The 18052-nt window shown below is 37.4% G+C and overlaps 1 long non-coding RNA gene across 1 annotated transcript; it reads right to left on the bottom strand.

Annotated features, from left to right (window-relative positions):
• Positions 1 to 698: 698 nt before the first annotated feature.
• On the bottom strand, positions 699 to 17433 carry LOC126952902 (uncharacterized). The gene is made up of 3 exons (XR_007725067.1): positions 17347 to 17433; positions 9099 to 9195; positions 699 to 774 (listed from the first exon to the last, which is right to left on the bottom strand). It is a non-coding gene; the product is annotated as an uncharacterized LOC126952902 (long non-coding RNA).
• Between the last annotated feature and the right edge of the window lie 619 nt (positions 17434 to 18052).

Here is an 18052-nt window from a genome sequence, read left to right as displayed (position 1 = left end):
TAACGGTTTTCAAAATATATATGTTATACTATGGTTGGTTCCCACGGGATTTATTACCATTGTTCATTAGATACAATGAAATAATAACAACAAAAGTAATGATTACCGTAACTTCCCTCAGAAGCACACACAAACTAATTATAAAGAGGTCTTTGCATTTAGCTTTAAAATGTACAATCATCAAAACGCTTGAATGGCCACATGCGTAGGAGTGATAGGTCTCGCACATATTTATGAGCTGCCTTAAATCCTTTCTGGAGTAGGGAAAAAAGTAAACAAAAGACATAGTCACATATTTAATGAGGAGGGAGAGAAAAATCTAAATTGGTATGCAGTCACTGCTCTCACAAGCCATTTTATTTTCTAAATGTTAATATCGAAATGTTTAGATGCCGCCTTTCAACCAATACCACAAATGTAGGAGACAAGCAAAATGAGCCAATGTCACAGATACATGGGACATCATAAGAAAAAAACACAAAAATAAAATACCTTTTTAAACAATCTGTGATCCTCAAATTTAAAAATTTTTTTTAAAAGATTAAATCTTTTCAGAGATAAGGTCTCATTTTGTTGCCCAGGCTGGTCTCAAACTCCAGGCTTCAAGCTATCCTCCCATCTTGGCCTCCCAAAGTGCTGGATTACAGGGGTGAACCACCATGCCTGGCCAAATTTTTAAGTAAATATAACAGTGCTACCTGCCATCCTCCAGGTGATTCCCGATTGTCCCCAGGCTGTGCCATCTTCTGTGACTCTGGGAAGAATTCCATGCTCCTGAGTCAGAGTAAAATATCTTTGCTTTAGTTTAGATGGGATTTGCACAGGGATAATGCAATTTCATCTGTCTTTTTTTGCCCCACTTAAAAATTAAACAGGAAACACATATATGCCATATAAATGTATCTGTTTTTTCTCTCGCTGGTTTTATTTAACTTTCTCCTCCCTCTAAAGCATTTCTTCCCTTTCTCATACATTTCTCTTATGGAGAAAAGAATAATCAGACATTAGGAATTAATTTGAAAATGTGTTATAAGTAATTTTATTACATGACTCCTTGAGCAAAAAGTACTTTTCATTAGAGACAATGCTTTATTCAAACTGTGTTTTTAACTGGTAAGTGGCATATATGACCTACTAAGCCATAGGATGAACAGACATCCATTGTGTAGAGTAAAGCTATTTTTAATCCCATTTGCCATGTATAGCAAAGACCAGTTTCCCCAAGTGTAAGCCTCAACCTAACTCTCTCAGCAACCCTCCTGGTGCCCCCAGCCTTACATGATATACTCCAACAAAGCCTGAATGCATAGCATGACCAGATTTAACAAACTGAATCACAGAATGCTCAGTTAAATTTGAATTTCCAATAACCCACACATAACAGGTTCATATATGTTCCAGTTATTGCATAGGATATCCTAAGCCATTATCTGTGGTTTAATGGGAAGTTCAACTTTAACTGTGTGTCCTGCATTTTATCTCACAGTTCTGCAATCATATCCTCCATGCCACTGTTTCAAGCCATTCTGGGCAGACTTTTCCTTCCATCTCAGGTGACCTACTGTGCCTTCTCAACAAGGAAGACCTAGCTCAAATGGCTTTTTCTCCTCCTCCATAAAATCTTGGCTGACCTGCTCCACTCAGTCCAAGCAGAGTTGATCATTCCCCCTTTGTGCCACAACAGTGCCTGGTACATATTCCATTATGCCCTGAGTCACAAGCTGTATCTCACCCACTTGTGTGTGTCTGGATGTGAAGTCAGTGGGACACAGTGTGCTTCACTCAGCCACATCCCCGATACCAAAAGCTAGTAGATACCTCAGGAGAAATTTTGGGTGGGGAAGGAGCAGAGGGTCAGAGCCAGAAAAAGCTGGATTTGAACCCAGGATACTATGCCAATACATTTACACTCTCAAGGCTTAAAGTTCCTTGTCTGCACTTTGAAAAAAATAAATAAAAACATCCCTGGTGAAGTAACTGTTGAAAATTAAATTAAGTGGTTTATATGTAAGAAACTTGTCACTAAACATAAAACCACCAAAATAGTTAGTTACTTTCTAATCCCATGCTCTTTACTAAACTAAAAAATCTTTTCAGAGTTATAATGCCTTTCCTCTTAAAAAAAAAAAAAAAAAAAAAAAAAAAAACCTGGAGAGACCTTCAATTTCAGTTTTTTAATTAAGCTTTAAATTTTGTCTGATTATGAGCTAATATACTTAATAAGAAGGTAAGCTCAACTTTTCACAAGACATTTATTTGTTCTTACTAATTTACCTGCCCAATTTTCTTCCTTTGCAATTAAATGGCACTTCCAATTAGACCATGTAAAACGAGAAAAACTCCGCTCCCAAAAGCTTGCAAGAGAAGAGAGTTTCTAAAAATTACTCTTGTCTCATCTGTCTGACTCACATTTATCTAAAAATAAAAGGAAAACTAGGAGAAAAAATAAACGAACAGAGGATAACATGCAGCCTCATGTCTCTGAGTCAGATAACAAGATAATTTTTCTGCATGCTCTATATTTCACTTTTCTTTTCAAAATGACCTTTCTACCCCCTAACCCTATCACTAGAATATAAATCCATTAATGAGGAATCTTTTCTTCCCCTGTCCTTTTTCATATCAATTGCAGCAGGACGCTGGACTGTTCTTTGAGTTCATTCACTTTATAGCTATTAGAAATAAAATATAGCCTGGAGACAGCCTGTCTCCAATTGGTTAAGCACAAGTTGAAAAAATAAATTCCTGAGTTTCTTTCATCTGCCACTGATTTTCCATGTGAAACCTAGAGAAGTGTCGAGACTTCATTTTTTAAATCTGTGAAATGGGTGAATCATTAAATTTTAAAAAACCTCTTTTAATGTCCATTTTTGGCAGAAAATAAAAAGCTCTTAAAATATTAGTGTTTTATACTTAATGATTTTAAAATATGCTTGCTTGACTTTCACTCCCATAGAATTAAATGACATTGCTCATTAGGTGTTACGAAATAATAAGAATAATCATATTAATAAAATGTAGTGGTTACTGTAACTTTCTCCAGAAGTACTCACATTCTAATCTAACTTCTGAAACTAAAAGAATCACTGAGAAAAATATGTAGGAAACCTTAGAATAAATTGACAGATATCTTAAAAGGTATATGTAGACTGGTGCCAATCCATTCAACCATTTACTTATTTGTTCATCAAATGTTTAGCTCTGTGACAGACTTTTCCTGAGTTCCATTTCCTCAGTTTCCTGACAATCGGATTGGACTAGTAAATGTGTAAACTATGTAACTCAGGGGTTTATAGCTTAATGTTCCTAGATTAGTCCTCTGATAATTTTATTAATACTGGTATTCACCGAGCTTTGCTGTCTTTCAATAACATTTGCACTTTTATTGGAGTGTGACCTTTTTCTGAAGACACAAGTACCTTACATTGGACATGCGCATGCCCGGTTGATGGTTAATGTATGTCAGGGATAGATCTTGAGTCCTCCAACAAGAGTAACAACAAAAGGATGACAACTGAGTTTCAAAGAAGACTTTTTTGCTTGAGTTAGAACCCCAAGAAGTCTTTTGCAGACCCAGGAAACTATGTTATGTCCCTCAGTTATCCTTGCTCAAAGCCTTCCTTTTAAAACAGGTCTCTCTTCCCCCATTAAACTGTCAGAGCTATGAGTGCAGGGACCAAGTCTGTCTTGTTCATCCCATATCTTTATGCTTAGCATAGCACCTGTTCTATAAGAAGTGTGCAAAAATGGTGAATGAACTTTGACGAAGCTTTCTCAACACACTATCCCATTTGATCCATTCCTCCCACACCCTCTTCACAAGATCATTTTCAACGTCAAGACCCATAACTGCAGTATACCACATACTCAGCAATCAATGAACAGTCATTTCTCATTGTCTCCTTGCTGGGGGAGGGTGGGGAATGTGACATCACAGTCAAGCAGATGTTACAGTGGGGCAAAAAAAAAAAAAAATGAGCAGAAAGAAGGCAAAGTTTATATGGAAAATATTCAAATGGGAAAGTCAAGTTAGGAGAAAATTTCCCTAAGGGAGCAGCACTGGAGAGTAAGCCAGCCCGAAACATTTCCAAAGTAACAGCGATACTGCCTTCTCTGCAAAGTAAACTACCAGAGGTTACCAAAAGCTTCACAAAACTTCCTGATCTTTAAATTTTCTGATACTAAAGAAGTCTGTAAAGGAGGAGGCTAACCAAGGCACCCAATTTTTTAAAAACTCAAGTGCTGGCCTGGCTCCTATGTCCAGCAACAATATCTATTGTCTGCCTACTATGTGCAGTGATGTAGTACATTTCTCCCTCTTCCAGGTGGATATCACATTCATAAACCTAATGCAATGAAAAACTCAAAAGCTTCCCCAGAATGCCTATTTAATGACACTTAGTAAGATATAATTCATACTAAGAAAAGCTGAACGATACTTTGAGATCCAAAGTGTAAGGATCCCATGGGTATCTTGTGTAATTACAATTAGTAATTGTATACAGGTACACACAACTCTTAGTGCTTTCCTTAACTTTTCCAAAATGGCTTAAGAATTTGATCAGGGCAACCACATCCACTCATATACCCTGGAATGTCAACTTGTACTTTCCCTGTGAAGATCTTACCAGCACACAGACTCAGGGGACACACATGGAGTGGAGGAAGAGAAAGAACAAGAACAGCTGGTTCAATCCAGAGTGTCAATAGTTGTCATAGCTGCATGTTCTTACATTTAGGTCAATTTTTTCCAATGTAGGAAGAGAGATCTTGAGATAGCAAAACCTTGCCGTCAAAATCTAAGCAGAACACTTGGAAGATCCAGCTCAGGCCAGTCTGTGGCTTGGGGAAGCCTCTGAAGCCAGCCTGGGCCACCCTATCAGAAGTGCTGTCACTTTACATTGTTTGCAGGAACCACAAAAACAAGACCTCATTTTAACCCTAAAAGGGTGATCCTGATGAAATTCAAGAAGGCAATCTAGAAGAGATTAAATATACTATGACTACACTGCTTAGATTGTTTTGTGATAAGCATGTATCATTTTTACAAAAACAGTAAAAACATTTCTAAAGAGAAAAAAGAAAGGAAGGCAGGGAGAAAGAAAGAGAGGGAGAGAGGGAGGGAGGAATGGAGGGAGGGAGGGAGAGAGGGAGGGGGGAGGGAGGGAAGAAGGAAGAGCACATGCTTTGCTCTTTTATCATTGGTATTCATAGAAGTCTGGGGATTGCATAATTAGAAGACTTACTGGCCCTTTAACCACATGCTTCACTAAAGCACGTCATCATTTTTGAACCCAGATGCTTGATTTCTGAATACTGTGGCTATGGAGGTTAGTGCGGAATCTTGGATCAGCTCTCATCTTCCCTGAGTTCCCCAAAAATTCACTTTGGGTCCTGCAACATGGAGCACTGGTGAAAGGAAACAGAACTCCCTACAGCTTCAGAGAAAAAGATGAGAGGGCTCTCAAAGTCTTCTGTGCTAATGGGAAATATTCATTCTTGACCTCTTTTCCTCTCCCTCCACAGGCTCATGGCTCTTTGTAGACACAACTAGGGAGTTTGAACAGTTTCTCTCATATTTCTAGGTCAAGAGAGCAAGGCTAGAGTTGTTCAGATATTTACTGAATGCCTAATAAGCACAAAGCCTAGTACTTAGCACTATAGGGATCAAAAAAACTAAAAGATACAGTTCCCACTGGAGCAAGAAGAAATATATAAGCAAACGCTAAATGATAAATTAACAGCAAAACATGAGATTTAACAAAGTTGTTGCCAAAAGCAAATGTAGAAACCATGAGTGCTCTTCTGACCAAGGTGATGTATTTAATATACACTGCTTTCTTTAATCATTAATCATGGAATTATGAGTATGTACTCTGGTAAAAATAAATCAAAATAAATAAGAGTTGAAAAACTACCTATCAGGTACTATGTTGATGACTTGGGCAATGGAAAATTGAGGGGCCCAAGTGTCAACGTCACACATATTGTGATTTATTACCCATGTAATACACCTGCACATGCATCCCCTAAATCTAAAATATGAAAATGAAAAATAAAGTTAAATTAATAAATAGTTGATTTATCAACATCTGTTAAATGAATACACACACATACACACATGCAATCACCAGTCTGTTAAGATAAAGTTGAAAAAAAATCACAAATATATATGAATTTTAAATATATAGAAAGCAGAGATTAAGCAAAGATGGCATTTATTGAGCATCTTTACTGTGCTCCAGGTACTGTCCTAAATGCTCTAAATGCATTTTTCTCAACTAATTCTTGTAGCATATTAATGGGATAGAAATTATTACCTTTTATATCTGACTTAGGTTTATTAGAAAGGTTTAAGTAATTTACCTAAGGTGTCACAATTAACCCCAGATTTTTGAAACACTGTACATTATATGAGAGAATTGGAATGGTCAGTGTTGTACAGAAACAACACTTGTCTGTCCTTAGGAAGCTTAGCATTTCATAACAAACTCAGGAGTCTCACAGGGTTGGCTTAATTATTCACATAAAAGGACGATTATTATAAGAAAGACTCAAATATGTATTGGTAAATTGGCTAAGGAATAAACTTAACTAAAACAACTATTTGGAGGGAGGTGGACATTTAAACCAATTTGTAAAGAAAGTCTATGAGGAATTCATTCATAGTTTCTCATTAAACTCTTCTTGGACACCTAGTATGTGTAAGTCCAACCCCTTACAATGACAGAAACAGAAATAAAACAGATAGAATCCCTGCCTTCAAGGAGATGATGTAATCCAGTGTGAGGTGATGGGATGGTCGGAAGGTGAGGAGGAAGGAGACAGACAATACAACGGGTAGTAAGTCCTGTGATTGAGATACAGACAAAGGGATGTAGAAGAACAGGGATGGAGCCACAAAGTTCTCCCTGTGGGAGCTGGGAATAGCTTCACTGAAGAGGTCATAGATGATCTGGGCCTAAGCAGATTGGCAAAACTTTGCCTGAAAAATAAGTGGTAGAAAACATTTGTAACAGAGAAGAAAGTAGGTACAAATGCATGAACATAATGAAGCAAGGTTTTCCAAATGAGAAAAGTTAAGCCCCTCTAAAATGGGACAAAGCCAGGAGCTCTTTCAGGTAAGCTTGGCACTAACGGGAAATATTCATTCTTGACCTTTTTCTCTCCCTCCAGAGGCTCATGGCTCTTTGTAAACATAACTAGAGAGATTGAACAGTCTCTCCCATATTTCCAGGTCAAGAGAGCAAGGCTAGAGTTGTTCAGGTATTTACTGAATGCCTAAACAACCTTAGAGAAAACAGGGAAATGAGGGAAAGACAAGACCAGTGAGTGTGAGAAGAGGGAAAAAGGGAAGAATTGTTAAGAAAGTATGGCTGACCGCAGGAAACTAGGAAAAACCAATGCTTTTCCTTTTCTACTTCAGGGAAAAAGCCATAATTTATACAGTTATTCAACCAGAATCAGAGGTATTATGCACGCCTTCTTCCACTCTGTGACTCCCTAAATCTCATCAATCACTGAGTGTATCAATTCCACCTCCTAAACCTATCTCCTGTCCACTGGCTTCCCTGCAGGCTCAATGCTACCAAACTAGAACAGGCCTCTTGGCTGGGCTAATGCAGCAGCTCCCTAGCTGTGTCGCACCAGTCCATTCTCCTTCCTTTAGCCAGCATGATCTTTTTAGAGACACAAATCCCATCACATTACTCTTCCAGGCACTTCTCAAAACCCTCAAGGTAAAGTTCAATCTGAGCCATGTGGTTCACAAAGCCCAGTGAAGCCATTACTTATTCTGTCCCCCACCCCACCTCCTAGTCCCACCCTTGCCTACTAAACCCATACATTATGATCTACTAATGTGGAATTCCTTTCCTTTCCTCAGATATGCCATGCCCTCTCTTCTCCAGACTTCTACTTACCCCAAAGCACTCTCTTCTGCATCTGAAGCACTCTTTTCTCCAAGTGTCACTTGGCTACCTCCAACTCATCCTGTGGGCCTCAACTTACATGCCATCTTTTCCAGGAAGCCTTCCCTGATGTTCAGGGCAGGATTATGCATCCTCCCTTGGTGACTACATAACACAGTGTTCTTTCTCTTTCCCAGCACTTAAGAGATGTGTAATTGCCTGCTTAGTGATCTGTATTCCCAAATAGACCTTAAGTTCCCAAATTCAGGGCTACATCCATCTCATTTATTTTATCTCCCTTAGCGGCTGGTGCATATTAAACCAGGAAGTACATGACTGAATGAATCCTACTCTGGGCCAATACTGAAGGAGGATGAAAGTTTGGTAAACAACAGTGACTGAATCAAATGAGGTTCAGTTACCAACTCTGTGACCAAACCACAAAGGCAATTCAGGTTTAATCAGCATTGACTAAGCAGGTTCCAAGCAAAATGAGACCAGCTTGTTTTGCCTACCTGGATCTGACTGTGTAGTTTAGTGAAAGCCAAAAAACTGAGTGTCTATTCAGGGCTGAAAATGGTTCTCTTCCCACCTTGGGTCCAGAAGGTGAGAGTTATAAAAATAAAAAAGCTGGAACATGAGGCTTGAGTCAAGGTGGGGGTAAGAAAATGATCTTATTTGGCAGATTGGAGAAATATCAGAAATTGATTTTTAGTTCTCCACTGTAAGAAAATACCTAAAATATGGGACATCTTGTTATAAACAGTACTGTAGACAACAACTTATTGTACTGCTTATAACAAGATGTCCTATATTTAAATTATAATTACTTGTTAAATTACAATTTGTTCCATAAAATAATATGTATTACCTACTTCAAATAATCCAAGAACTTACTTTTATCACCTCCTAAATGTAAATAGGCTCTTTTCCCCTTCCCTCTACTTTGCACCTAAACCTTATTTCATTCTTTCACTGTGATAATCTTTCTTGATGTTTTTCAGAGTCCTTGTGCTGGTTTGAATAAAGTGGCAGGCAAGGCCAAATGAACTATAGCTACCTACCCTCCATATATAAAATATAAGGCTGTGCATGTGGCATAATAAAAATTCCAATAAATACCTGGATATTTGGAAAGGCCAGAGGAGTGGGCAGGAAATGACATGAGATAGAGGAGTGCAGTGGTACCTGGCGAAGGCATGAGGAGTGTCTATTGCACTTCTGTGCTTCAGATCTGTATCTCTGCTGAGCAGTTGTTGATTGGTCTCTTTGTAGCAGCATCTGTCTAGAGGTAAGAAAAGCTGGTCATCATCTGGCTTCCAATTGTGTACAAAGTCTGATAACACTTTCTGGTTTTCAAGAATAATTAAAGCTTTTCTGAACTTTTTTGGGTAAAAGCACACTTAATCATCACGCAGCAAAGCTGGCAGCTGGCCAAAAGCAGGACAATCAAAGGGCTTGCTCTCACAGAGCCCCAAGCGGATCCCTCAGCTTCGGATAAGTACTAGTGGGAGAAACGCAAGGACCCTGGTTCTGGAAATCTTCAAAACCCTTCTGAGTAAAAGCAGATCCTTCTACACTTCTGAGTAAAACTTAAGACTAGAGCATGAAAAGGAGTGAAGAGGCCATGAATAATAATTTTTATTTAATAAATAGAGAATATAGAACAGTTCACAGTTGTGAGCCATAAAGATAATTCTTAAGCAAGAATTTCTTTTTTAATTGACTTGTCTGAATATCCGCCCTCCCTTCCCCCCTAAAATAAACCAAAGTATTACTAGCTCTGGCAGTTTTATACTCAAATGCAAGGTTATATTTAATCTGGGAAAACCTAAGATAAGCACATCCTTCCTAATTACCTCTTTCTAAGTTATGTTTCTTGTAACTCCTCAAGTTAGAGGCTCAAACCATATTTTGAGGGTATTTATGACATTTTATGCCTCTGACTCTGCAGTGTTCACCCTCACGGGGCCCATCCTAGGGAAGGCGACAGAAAGACAACCTAAGTGAATCCCCCCTTCCTTAACAAACCACAGAAGCTGCCAATGTACTGATGTCATCAACTAGATGGCCTTGTTCCTCCATTGATAATAAAGCACTTATTTTAGTTTATAGTAACTGTGAAAATAAAAAGAAATCAAAGACTTGGAAATGTTTTGGGTGATGGTCACTGGCTCTAATCTTACTTTATGTATGACCCTTAATTAATCCCACTCACCTTCTTGCCTCACTTTGTTCAATTTACAACTAGGTGTTTGGGCTCCTAGAACGTTCTCAAAACCACCCACTAAAATTCCAGGAGTTCTTGATCTATTTTAGAGGTACCTTATGAAAAAAAATACATAAAATTTGTCCTCCATGGCAAATATCACCTGTTGCCTTGAAGTTTCATGTTTATTTTGCATTTCTTTTTAAAAAATATCCACGTGCACTTTAATATTTTCAGAGTTGAATTTTTTAAATGTTGATCCACCTGAAACTTTATAACATTATCATTTAATGCAAGGCAAAATTATATAAATCTCAAATATTAGTTAAGTAAACATTAATACATATTTTAAAAACATAAAAGCCTTAAAGAGCTTTGAAATTACTTTTAAGTTTTTAACTTTTAGAAATTTAGCTCAATTGTAAAACATTCATAATGTGGTTAGATAGACTGAAGAGGCAAAAACCAAAATCATACGATTTTTTTAACACATTGGGAAATGATGTCAACTTAAAAATACATAAATTGTTGGGTGTCCTATTGTATTCATTTTTCCTACTTTTTATTTGGTACATTATTATCTACCAAGATTTATTGATTTGACACAATCCACAAACATTATATGACGAGAGAAACCCTTTCCTCATCTTTATGTCCATGTATTCCTATGAATATCAACATTAAAGTGTTACTGTCTTGAGATCAATCAAGTCTTACATTTCCTTTTTGAAAAAAACATTTTCCCCATTTTCTCTCCTTTGCCTCTACTCCTATTTTCTATCCCATGTTACAATAACCCCCACTATTTTGAGAATTTCTGTTACAGATTTTTATCTCTTTGTAACTCCAGCTTTAATGGAATAGCCTTTCATTAGTCTTCCTTCAATAAATATTTATTGAATGTTTACTATTGCTAGCTAGTGAATTAGGTGCTGAGGGGGCATAGAGCTAAGTAGACACAATCCTTGCCCTCAGTAAATTGACATTCTCAAGAAGTTATCCCTCCTCTCTAAAGCCCAGTTTCTTCATCTATAAAATAGGGTAATAATAATTACTGCATGAGCTGTTATGAAAATCAAATGAAATTACAACTTTTAAGCACTTGGCAAAACACCTAACTTTCAGTAAACATTGTTTATTCCATTTTCTTTCTTAGATGCTATAATAGAAGAAACTCAACCACGGAGATAATATTTTGAGCCATGTCTTGAAAAGGGTTGATTTTCAAAGGAAGAAGGAACAAGGAAGGAAAACACTCCAGATACTAAGTGTATCCAGTCTGTATGTGAAAGAACATATTACATGCTGTTTTAAAGAAGTAGAAAGCTGCCCCATAAAGCTAGGAAGAACAAGCAGGACATGAACCTGGAAAGCTGAGCTGGTTTAATGAATTTAATCCTGCAGAAAACAAAGAACCACAAGGGACTTTGATAAAAGAAAATAACATGTTTCCACTTGTGTAATGGAAAGATCACTATGGAGAATCGGTTTGTAGGGTAAGAGCCCAAAGGGAGTGAAATCACGTAAGAGATTCCCAAGATCAGATTAGAGACGATGATGTCTGAACTAAGACAATGACAGTTACTGAATGATAGAGATTGAATTGAGAAATAATTTAGAGGCAGCATCTACCATATGCGGTCACTGACTACACCTTGGGATAAGGGTTGACCCTGAGGTTTTCAGTTTGGTGGTCAACCAGATGAATATACCATTAACTAAAATAAGAACTACAGAAAAAGAATAAATATATTGGGGAAGCAGAGGATGAGGATTTGGAGAAAGCTGGAGATTATGGACATGATTTTAGATAGGGAAAACACCAAGAGAATACCAATCCTGAGAGGGCAGGGCAAAGGGAAGGAACCAATACAAAAAGTCTATGAAGAAAGGTTATAATCACAGAGAATAACATATTGGAAACCAAGAGAGCAGAGAGTTTTCAGAAAGAGGAAATAAAGATTTGTGCCAATATCACAGAGTGGTCACGTAAGAAAGCTAGGAGAAAGCTGGTTTCATCTTCTAACCCCAGGACCTGGGGAGAGGGAGAATGGACAGCCTCCCCTCCAGCTGGGTTTGAGGAAGGGCGTGCCATCAGAGCAAATTCGTGTTTTGGTTAAGTTGAGAAGGCAAAAGGAGCTCTCTATAAAAAGTTTAACAATCTGGGGGAAAATTAAAGATCCAGTATTGCAATGGACATGTTTGAGAGGAGAGCCAGTGGGTGGAGGAGAGAGAGGTCCTCAGACCACCAAGAAAGGACAAGACTATCCTGGATAAAGATGGAGCATGAGAGGATTAATCAAGAGGTAATTCTGATTCATTTTATCTTCATCTTAAGTGAAATAATTCTTAGCCCTTTGATGACCTATCTGATATTACATTAACTAATAAATTTAATACTCTGGCTGTTTTTCAATTCTTTCCTTGTATTTGAAGCTGCTATGCCGATCCAGGCAACAGGGATGCCAGCCTCCATAATGAGAAAGCACTGTCAAGTGGGTCCAAAATTCCAAACGCTTTTCCCATTCAAGTTGAAAGCCACTAGTTCCCCTGTGAGCTTCTCAAGTGTCACCTCTGGATTTAATGACAGTCTTGATATGCTACATGGATGTCTGTTTACAGTAGACTCCAGTCATTTTCCCAACAAGAAAAACCTGCATCTGCATTCTTTTGATTTAGCTGTTTATCTTTGTAAAACACATATAAAAGTGTTACTTACTAGTCAAGCCAAGACATTATCCTGCAGGAGCCGCCTGAAACCCCATCATCACTGTATTAGAAAAAAAAAAAAAAAAAAAAAAAAAGCTGGCAAAGTCTAGGTGTGCCCCTTGCAGTTATTTAATAAGCTAAGAGAGAAGACTGGGTAAACTAGATGTCTAAATTGAAAGATAAAGTTCTGAAAATTGTTTTTGTCACCAGATATGCCTTGTTGAGGGCCCTGTTTTCTTTTGCCAACATGCTGAGTCTAGTATTTTACAGCCAGCTTTTTCAGCAGTCCTGTGATTAAAGAAAAAAGATGGACTGCTAGAGATACCACATTTGGACCAGCTGCAGGAATAATTTAACCAACATGGCATGAAGGATATTGTTCAAGTGAGTAGTTTGCTCTACTCTCAAATTAGTAAACAAACAGATTATCAAGGCCATTTGTTGATACACTTACCCTAGTGTGGTGAATTTAACATATGGGTCAAAAATTTCTTGACACTCGTATCAAAAGGTAGATCAAAGGATCTATCTATGTCCTATCCCCTTGAAACCAGAAAAACTTAGGATTGCTTTAGCCAATAGAATATAGTGTAAGTGATGTGGTTTCCAAGGCTAAGTCAGAAAAGGCGATACAGTTTCAGTCTGATCCTCTTGGAACACTCTCTAGAAGAAGCCAAGCACCATGAAATAAGTCCAACTATCCTGCAACCACCGTGCTGGACAGGCCATGTGTAGGCATTCAGTAAAAGCCCAGGTGAGCTCCTGTTGAACAGCCAACATAAATTCCCAGTAATATGAGGGAGGCATCTTGAACATCAAGCCCAACTGAGCTACCGTATCCTCAATTTAACTACTGTATCCTCAGGCTACTGTATCTCCAGCTGATATATGCCTGCAACTGCAGAAGAGATTTCAAGCAAGAATCCCTCCTCCAAGCCCTTTCCAAATTCCTAGCCCATAAAATTGTGAGCAAAACAAAGATTAAGTTGCTAAGTTTCAGAGTAATTTGTTACACAGCAATAGTAATCAAAACAGAATTAGTTACCTAGAAGTGGGTTACTGTTGAAAACAAAAATAACAACAACAAAACCCAAAAAATGTGCATTGACTTTGAGACTGAGTGCTGAACACTCAGTTTGGGTGCTGAGAAAAAGCTGGAAGGATTAAGGAGACTACTGTCAGAAGTCTAATGGCCCTCGAAAATACTCAGTGAGAGCTTCAAGGTAATTGAGAAAAATGTTATTAGAAGCTGGAGGAAAGGGAATTCTTGTTCTATAGTGGGAAAATTTAGTTAAACCATTCCTGCAGTAACAGAAAATAGAAAATGTGCCTCAGGAAGTGATGGATTTGGCTAAGGAGATCGCTAGGCAGAATGAAAAAGTCCATTGATTTCTTTTAACCATATATTTATAAGGCATAGATAGAGCAAGATGAGCCAAAGAAGAAAATGTTGTTTCCAAGATTATGTGGAGAAAATAGAAAGAAGCCAAGGCTTAATGGACTTGAATACAACTCTGTTTCCAATCTCTCCCAGAAAAAAATTCTAAACATAAGAAAACGTCTTAGGATAAATATTGAATCTGGAAAAATGTGGTCTCATGGTCAATACGAAGACTATGCTGTGACTGCAATTTTTAAAACTTCAGAATCATTTTAGATGGTGCCTCAGAGACATTTTCAAACAAACAAACAAACAAAAAAGGCTTTTAAGTATCTTAAGGATTGCCTGGTTAGCCTTTCTGTTAAATAATAAGGCTTCTAAGACTGCTAAGAGTGTGGTCTCATAACCACCTTATAGGGAGCCCGAGGTACACAAGGACTTACCTGGGAGAGATCTGTGCATGTGGATTTTATCTAATGGAGTGGATTTTATCTAATGGAGTGGATTTTAAATTGGTACACAAGAAGCTTACAGAGTTTTTAAAAGAATTGTATAAGCTTGAACTGAAATGAACGTAGACAGTACAAAATGGAGGGATGCCTTTGAGCAGGAAGCAGACTGAAAAAAATGACTCAGCTGCCACACCGGTCATTTCTTGTGGAAAGGAAAGATGAATCAGAGAGATAGAAGCAAGATTCTGAGGGCAAACCAAAATCTACAGACAATTAGTCCCAGGCAACAGTGCTGATCCCTCATTTAAAGCTGGCAATTTGTGCTCAGCTTATTCCAGGCACGCTATAAATCAGTGGCGATTATCACTTCCATTCCCCCCTTTTTAAATGAGAGTATCTCTAAGTTATCTAATGTCTATTCCACCAATTTCTACTGGAAGTGTGGGAGTAGATAATGTGCTTCTTATATCACAGACCTTCAGATCAGAAAGAATGGTACTCACAGAGATGAACCCAGGGAACAATATCTGAAGAGACTCCTTCCTAGCATTGGTTTAGTTAAGAAGAGTCTGAATCTCCAAGCCTGATGCTGAAATGGGATGATACATGCTTGGGGGGATAAAGAGGAGAAGGGGAATCTTGAGAGGGGATGACTGTATTTTGCGTGTAGGAGAAATTAAAATAATTTGTGACCAGAGCATAGACATTGGTTGTTCAAAATGGATCCAAAACTTTTTGACATTCCTTCTATCCAGAGATAGGATCTATGTGGGTGTATTTATGACTATTTCAACCAACAGTATGAAAGAAGTGATGCCATGTAACTTCTGAGTCTAGGTAAGAAAATATCATGCAACTTCTGCCTGATGTTCTTGGACTTCTCACTCTAGGGAAAGCCAACCACTATGAAAGATGTCCAATTACTCTGAGCCTATCGTGCTGGAGAACTCTCACCCACAGGTACTCCAGTCAACACCACCAATAGCAAATGCCAGTCATGAGAGTAAGTTATCTTGAACATTGAACCAAGTCAAGCCTTTAGATATTGGCAGCCTCAGCCAATATCTGATTGCAACCTCATGAGTAACTCCTGAATTTTCACCCTCAAAATATGGAGCAAAATAAAATGAATATTTTAAGCCACTGAGTTTGGGGGGTAATTTGTTATTCAGCAGTTCTAAGTGAAATACCTATAAATATTTTTCAACAATAAATGTGTCTTTTTAGGATTAAAAGTCTTTCTTTGGGTTAGGTCAGAGAGAAAGATCAAATATATAACCGAAATCATAAGACCAAGAGGCCAAATGGAAGTCAGAAATAAAAGCTGGACAAAGTGAAGGTTTAGTTAATGGGAGGATGCATAAATAATGGTATGTTTACCATATAGAATATTTTGAAACTATTGTTGAAAATGTGGGGCCATATTATTAGATTTGGAAGGATTTTTATGGGTAATGTTAAATGGGAAATATAAAACAATAAAGGATGTTAAATATCTCCCCTCATATATGTGTGTACATATACATTTGAGTGTGTATTTCTGTGTGTGTGTGGTATGTGTGTGTACATACACATTATTTTATATGTATGTGTTCTGTATGTACAAGTGTATATTCTAGATGTATGTATGCATATGATTTTTAAGCACAGTTAAAAATATGGTAGTATACAAACTAGATTGCCAATATGGCTACCCCACAGTTGAGAGGCAAAAGGTTTGGTAGTCAGAAAGGAAAGAGGGGAAAGAGAGTCAAACAAAAAGAAAAATAAAAGAATGACTGCATTACAAATATGTGGTCAAACATTTATGAATTTATACACTATGTATACATATATATACATGTTTACAAAAGTTAAATTATTCAGATATGTGGGTGTGTGTGTGCCTATGGGGACACAGAGTATAGATTACAGATGAAAGTATTATTACTGGCTGTCAGCAAGAATAAAGAGGAAAATAGAGGACCAAGACAGTCATAGCAAAACAAAGCACAGAGGCACAGTGTGAAACTAGGTCAATCCAAGCAACAAACACTAATGTAACGGTGACTAATTGAGGAACACATAGATACAGGTCAAAGCAAATATTAAAAGTAATTGGAGTCAAAAGAAAAGAGATACTGAAGAACAAGATAAGAATATTGGACAAAAGTAGGAGAGTCAGGAAGAAGAAAATCTGAATAGAAAAAATAGGGCTAAGTACTGAGGCAGAGACAAGATTGACAGAGCAAGCAAGAAGTCGGAGAAGAAAATGCTAGGGACCACCAGCCACAAAAGACCTTAATAACTGACACCATGTCTTATCTCGGCCAAGGAACTTATAGATAATGTTATTTGTGGATTACTTGGGGACCGGCAGTGTTACATAGGATAAATGTGTCTAATTAGTGACAACTAGAAATTCAAAGGCCACTAGTGTGAAGCAGCTTACTATGGAAATAAGCAGCATTTTCCAAGGTGTGGAAACCCTTCAGAAGAGCTCTGAAATGTGTTTTCCAGAGGCAAGTGCTAGGTTCTGCCTATCTACCCATAAATTTGACAGCAAGAAGAGTCATTACTGCTTTCCCTTGAAATTTCATACTGACTTTTGTCCAACAGTTAGTTTAATTAAGTCATATTCACTCATTTCTAGGAAGCTCAAATTTCTTTCTCTAGAGATAAATAACACTGTACATTTACACTTACCATTTGATCCATTTTGGAATCACAAACCCTCCAATAAAAATTTTTTGGTCCATATGTCAGTTTACTAAGTTCTTCAGGTGGAAACTGTAAGTATAGTAAAGCTTGCATTAGTAAAACGAAAAAAGAGAAAATTCTGTTTCCAAATGTGTCTATCATATACATCATCCAAAAAAATATTTCAGAACTGCCTCTCTATGCTAGAGAAAACTGCAAAACTTGTGGAATAAAATGACTGGCAAAACTGTTTAGGGAAACCGTCTCCAAATCATTTTAACAAATTTCATACAAACAGAAATACAACTAGACCAGGCAGAAAAGAACTAGTGATTCTGACATGAGAAATGAGTTATTCTCATTTCTCCTAGTCCATGAGAGAAAGACTATATTTTCACATATTTTTGTATTTTGCGTTACTGGATTCAAAAACAATGAGACACATGCCAAAATGTTAATAAAGCCTCCCCTAGAAAACAGGAAGAGAGGTAACGGAATTGGAATTCTTATTGTTTATTTCATTCTGAATTTTTAAATTTTTAATGAAAAGCCTCTGTTACTGTTGTGTTAAAAAAATTTTAAATAATTTAAAAAATAAAAACAATCTTATAAGAAATAATATTGTCAATGGTGTGACTACAATACCCTGCTTTCTCTTAAACAACAAATTTTTAAAATTGTTTCCAGCAAATTGTCTATTATGCGGTATGGT

This window comes from Macaca thibetana, chromosome 4 (assembly GCF_024542745.1).
Source record: "Macaca thibetana thibetana isolate TM-01 chromosome 4, ASM2454274v1, whole genome shotgun sequence".
Classification (NCBI taxonomy): Eukaryota; Metazoa; Chordata; class Mammalia; order Primates; family Cercopithecidae; genus Macaca; species Macaca thibetana.
Note: the sequence above shows the minus strand (reverse complement) of the source record. Positions and strands in the feature narration are given on the sequence as shown.